Here is a 5,899-nt window from a genome sequence, read left to right as displayed (position 1 = left end):
AAAACAGTAAAGATGGAGTAGACCTTACATTACTGACAGAACAGCACCCTCCACCCTTCCACACCTACAATAATGAAAGAACATGAGTGTGTGATGTGTCACTCACTTTGGGTCAGACGGCACAGGTCCACTGCTGAATGCAGGAGGACGACCCATGGACACGTCACTCTTCAGAGACACACAGCTGGGTGCTGGAGACTCTGCACTCTTTACCCTGATGAAGATGAGGAAGGTGTTGAGTAATTATATCCTTCCCTACATCTCATTTATCCTGAATATTCCCTCTTCCTGTTTCCTCAGATTAAGTGCTGATGGAAAGCTCCTCACTTTGGGTCAGAGGTTCCTCCTCCACTGCTGGAGTTATGAGGCTCCATCATGGAGTTGTTCCTCTTCACACACACACAGCTGGACACTGGAGATGCTGCTCTCTGCTTCCTGTCAACAGTTCATACACACAGAGTGAATCACACTGAATAAATTCCTGACAAAATTGACATCAACATATTAAAAATGAAGTACACACTGATATTAACAAGGTAGGTGGACAACTGAAATAGTGATGACAGCAGAACACTGAACACACTACTGGATTCAGTTACATATTCCACTAAATACATAAATAATGTTATACTGAATATATTTAAAATTCCCTTTAAACACACAAAAGCTGTGCACCATCACTTGTATGTTTTTCTATTTTAAAGAAATTAAATAGCAAATCCCCATAATAAGTAATCAACTTTCCCAGAATGCTTCCCACAGGAGATGTAATGTTTCCACACAGTGGGAACTGAAGTCTGGATGCTTTCAAATGTATTAATGAATTAATATTATACAGTTCCCATTTGGTGAGCGATTTTGTAAAGGTTTTCAGTGCTGGTTCTTAATTCCCAAAGCCCTGTGGAGACCTTCACTGTGTCTGTGATATTTGTTCTCACGGACTGCTCCGCCCCCGTAAGTCACGTGGTGCAGGGGCCACGCCCCCGTGATGACGCGCACCTCCCCGGGTTCAGCGTTGAGTTTGTCCGTCTCTTTAACCCGCCAGTGCGCGTCTCAGTGTTGGTCGTTGTTAGCGGCATGTTCGTATCCATGTTTGTGCAGCCAGTGTTGTGGTTAAGAGTGTTTTTGTTCCCTGTTAATGTAACGTGTGAGTGCCGCCCTTGTCTTAAATGTTTAATGTCAGTAAATGTTTCACAAAGTGGAGGGAGTCTGCGCGTCTCACTCGTCACAAAAGTTACACACAGTACATGTAGTGAAATATTGTAGGACCGTCTGTTGCCATTTGAAACAGACTACATAACATAGATACAAAGTGGAAGAACAAGAACATATAAAAATACAGACACATAAAAAAGTTGTATGAAACATACATGTGGATGAGAACATAAAGCTCTCATATATGCGTCAAAGTTCCCTCAGGCCCTGGAGTGATACTCTGAGCACTCAGATACCGTAACAGACCGTATATATGTGCACATAATGTTGGAGTGATACTCTGAGCACTCAGATACCGTAACAGACCGTATATATGGTCACATTATGTTGGAGTGATACTCTGAGCACTCAGATACCGTAACAGACCGTATATATGTGCACATTATGTTGGAGTGATACTCTGAGCACTCAGATACCGTAACAGACCGTATATATGGTCACATTATGTTGGAGTGATACTCTGAGCACTCAGATACCATAACACACCGTATATATGTGCACATTATGTTGGAGTGATACTCTGAGCACTCAGATACCGTAACACACCGTATATATGTGCATATTATGTTGGAGTGATACTCTGAGCACTCAGATACCGGTAACAGACCGTATATATGTGCACATTATGTTGGAGTGATGCTCTGAGCACTCAAATACCGTAACAGACCGTATATATGTGCATATTCTGTTGGAGTGATACTCTGAGCACTCAGATACCGTAACAGACCGTATATATGTGCATATTATGTTGGCGCGTTATTCTGACGCGTAATGGCCCAAATATGTGCACACTGGCCGTCAACTGCCAAAGCACCAAATAACACCATTTAGCAACCAGCTTAACCAGTATGTAACACACCCAATGACAAATAAATTCAAGTGTAATTTCATTATATTTACACTGAATTCTCAATTTAAATTTACTTGATTCAAAGCTTTTCACTGCATACGGCACATTAATCTATCGAGAACACATGTATTTATACTAGTGATGCATACGGTGTGTTAATCTGTGCATGAGCTTGTGCACCAAGCTCAGTGGTTAAGGTACTTGACTTGTAATTGCAAGGTTGGTGGTTCAAGCCCCACCACTGCCAAGTTGCCACTGTTGGGTCCCTCAGCAAGACCCTTAATCCTCAATTGCTTGAGTTGTACTCAGTCAGAATTGTAAAAGTGTCAGGTAAATGCCATAAATGTAATGTTCTACTCACTCACATTCCCCCACACAGACGGGTCTATATAGAACACTACACAGGGTACACATTAGTGAGATGACAGACAGAATCTATCAATGCTAGTCTGTGAAATAGATCATTGTGACATTTCATCATGGAAACTATCTGGAACAAAGTGGTGCAGCTGCATTGAAGTAAGACACTATAGTGATGATTTATAGTTTCAGTTGTGTTATGCTGTGACTTTAATAATACACAACTCTATAGCTATGTCCATGTTCCCATTATGTCAATCAAAAACTACAGAGTGAAATTCTGTAATGCTTATTTCTTCAGCACAAGATTTGTTTATTCTGTTTCTTGTTGCATTAACATTCTGTCACTGTTACTTTTGGGTTCAGCCAAAATAGTGATACTGAACCTGACAACATGTCTGTTATATGCCCTTAATCAGTGTACATCAGTTGTTCACTACATTTACAGTACACTATAGGTGGTGGTATCTTTGTCCTTAATCAGTGTACATCAGTTCACTACATTTACAGTACACTATAGGTGGTGGTATCTTTGTCCTTAATCAGTATACATCAGTAGTTCACTACATTTACAGTACACTATAGGTGATGGTGGGAAAAGTGAGGCTTTGTGAAACATTGAGATGTTCGAAGCAGTTGTGTTGAAAATAGTTTCAAGGTCTCAAAAGTGTAGTAAAGACTACTGTAGGGGACTGGGATGAATGGCACTGGTTGGCTTTATAACTGTGCTCAACCTGGTCTGTTGGCCAGAACACTTAAAGCCATACTGAGTTCAAAGGTGTAATAACAGTTATGGGCTTTGATGTTACAGAACTGAAGTAGAGAATAGGATAATAATGCTAAGAGATCAAGCACATACAGATATTACTTTAAATGTCAATGTTGCTTGTAAATGACAACCTGCACAATACACAGAAAAGCCTTTTACAGTCGATTGTAATGTCTATAGTGAGCTGAATATACAGTAACTGGTGCTTGGGTGCCATCTAGCGGCAAATCTCTAGAACTGACTCAGTGACTTGATAAACCAAGAAATGCAGTGACACAACTAACATTTAAACTACTGATTAAACCTCCTAAACTCAAGGACTGATACACAAAGGAAGTACATCTCCCAGCTGATATGAAACAAAGTATTACCAGAGGAGAGATGTGGTAAATGCTAAAATATGAAACTAAACCTACACAGAGAGCTCATGGAGTAACGTGTCTGCTCTTTAATGATAACTCTAAACATCAACTAACACTGCCTTTTCCTAACAAAACACCACCATAAAAAGAAGATGCCTGACTTACATTTTATCAGTAACACAGAGTCTCTGGGTTTAACACAGAGTTTTACTGTGTGGGTAACACTCAGCACTGCAAGAAATGACGTCTAAACGCACGCAACCGTACAACCGACATCTTTAACCAATGACACAGAGTTTAACTGCATAATCCACTAATATCTTTAGCCAATGACACAATACTGAACAAATATAATATAAAGAAAAACAAAATTAAATAATATTCATCATAATTCGTCCATCACGTCTGGGCCTGTTGAACAGATACAATCTGACATGATCTCCACAGTGGCCACTTCTGCCAACATCTTGATAATTTTTTTCTGTAAAAAACAAAGAGTAACCTACTCTGCCTAGATATTATTCTGGTCGGTTATGCCAGGCTATCGATACATATGATCAATAAATATTTCAGAGAAATTACCATACAACCACAACAAAGGATGCTTGTTTTCTGTTGTGTTCTGTAAGGCTTTTAAAATTCTTGGTATCTATTTAATTAACTTTCTGTGTGGACCATATTTCATCTATGGCAGAAGGAAGTGTTGTGAATATAGATAATTATGATTATGGATAATGAAGTTCAATAAAGTAAAATAAAGGAACATCTCATTTATTATAATATTTATATTTTAAAATGTTAGTTGTTCTGCTGTTTTGGGTCTGAGTCGGCTTGTTTTCTTCCCAAATTACCTCCTCAGTCTTGGAAAAGATTCATTCACAGTGAACACTTGTTGCTGGCATACACAGGTGTTTTTACCATTATATAAATGTGTGGATATACAGCACATCACTCCTGTCAGTAAACCAGAGGATCTCTCTCTACATACTTTCTATATATTAATGTCACTGTATCTATAACTACTGCTCACTGGATGTCTCTCACTAGCCTATTAGTCAATATGTCCTCTCAATAACCTTCTATATAGACAACACTGAATCTCTCTGTCTCTCAATTCTCTATTCTCACAAAACCCCTCAAAGTTGGGGTGTGTTTTCTTGACTTATAAGCATCCATAGAGTGTGTGACTGAGACAGATGTGTGATCAGGTGTGTTTCAGACACTGTCAGTCAAAGCCAGGAGCAGCAGGTACTGTATAACACCTGTAGAAACACAAGCTTAGTTCACCTGTGGTCACGTGACATGGCCGTTTTGAGCCACACTTCGGATCAGCGTTTCAAAAACGCTGCGCTTCAGGAACTCGAAACAAGCGTAGAAACGTCCGTGTCGACCGTCCCATCCTAACTACAGGTAACACTACAGCTAATGAACTATACAGGGAATCTGAACTGTCCACTGAGAATGTGGACAACACTACAAAATGACTGAAACTGAACAGTAAACTAACTGTAAAAAACACATCACAGCAGCGACTTTACGTTTAGACCAGAGGAGTTTTAACTGGGACGATTTGGAAAGATCACTGACTAACTACGACTTAAAATCCAGATTTACAATAACTGACCACATATATCTGACCCCGTTAAGTTATTTTAAATATAACTGCGCAATCGTGCCTGGTGTCCGTCATTTTAGTTGTTAGCCAGTTTAGTGTCCCGTTATTTTAGATGCGTAGCGTTAACTTCCCCAGGACTTTAATCTTTACATTTAATCCACTTTTGGGTGAACCTACAATTTAAACACATAATTTGCTTACAAAACACGTTGTTTAAACTGCACCGACATCGCATTTTATCAAACAGAATGAACTTACCGCGCGTATCTCCAATCCGCCCAACTAATGGCGAGAAAAGTGGGAAAAGGGAGAAAAAGGGAGAGACTACAGGAACTCCAGCGGGAAAGTAGAGGGCGGAGCACATGTCAATCATTTTCAACTGAAGCCAATTACACAACCGATTTCTTATGTCAGTCATTTTTATTAAGCCAATCAGCAGCCAAAGTTACCTGTCCGTCATTTTTCTGCAGCCAATCATAGACATGCAGTCTATACAGCCAATGGAGTCAGTCCCTCCTACACGGACTTGTTTTGCGGCTGCGCTGAGAGTAAATCTCCACTATGTCGGTACGATGAAACACTTCGGAACTTCACATACCGCTTTGTAGATCTAACTTACCGATGATTGTAATTTAGACAGATAATCAGACTCACAATAAGCATGTAAGTGTGTGGACGTCCATGGCATGTTGTGCACATGACAAATAAAGAAGCTTCTTAATGGCCGA

The 5,899-nt window shown here is 39.9% G+C and overlaps 1 long non-coding RNA gene across 1 annotated transcript in view; it reads right to left on the bottom strand.

The window, feature by feature from the left end:
• Positions 1-5,607, bottom strand: part of LOC145659298 (uncharacterized) — a 6,302-nt gene extending 695 nt beyond the window's left edge. Inside the window, exons 1-3 of the long non-coding RNA XR_014125366.1 lie at positions 5,430-5,607; positions 328-435; positions 1-214 (exon numbers count right to left, since the gene is read on the bottom strand). The exon at positions 1-214 is cut by the window's left edge and continues 695 nt beyond it. This is a non-coding gene — a long non-coding RNA (uncharacterized LOC145659298). The remainder of the gene's footprint in view (positions 215-327; positions 436-5,429) is intronic.
• Positions 5,608-5,899: the final 292 nt, after the last annotated feature.

The sequence above is a fragment of the Electrophorus electricus genome, chromosome 1, assembly GCF_041902795.1.
Source record: "Electrophorus electricus isolate QZ-2024a chromosome 1, ASM4190279v1, whole genome shotgun sequence".
NCBI classification, from domain to species: domain Eukaryota; kingdom Metazoa; phylum Chordata; class Actinopteri; order Gymnotiformes; family Gymnotidae; genus Electrophorus; species Electrophorus electricus.
The sequence above is the reverse complement of the archived record's forward strand: the minus strand, read 5'-3'. Positions and strand labels throughout refer to the sequence as shown.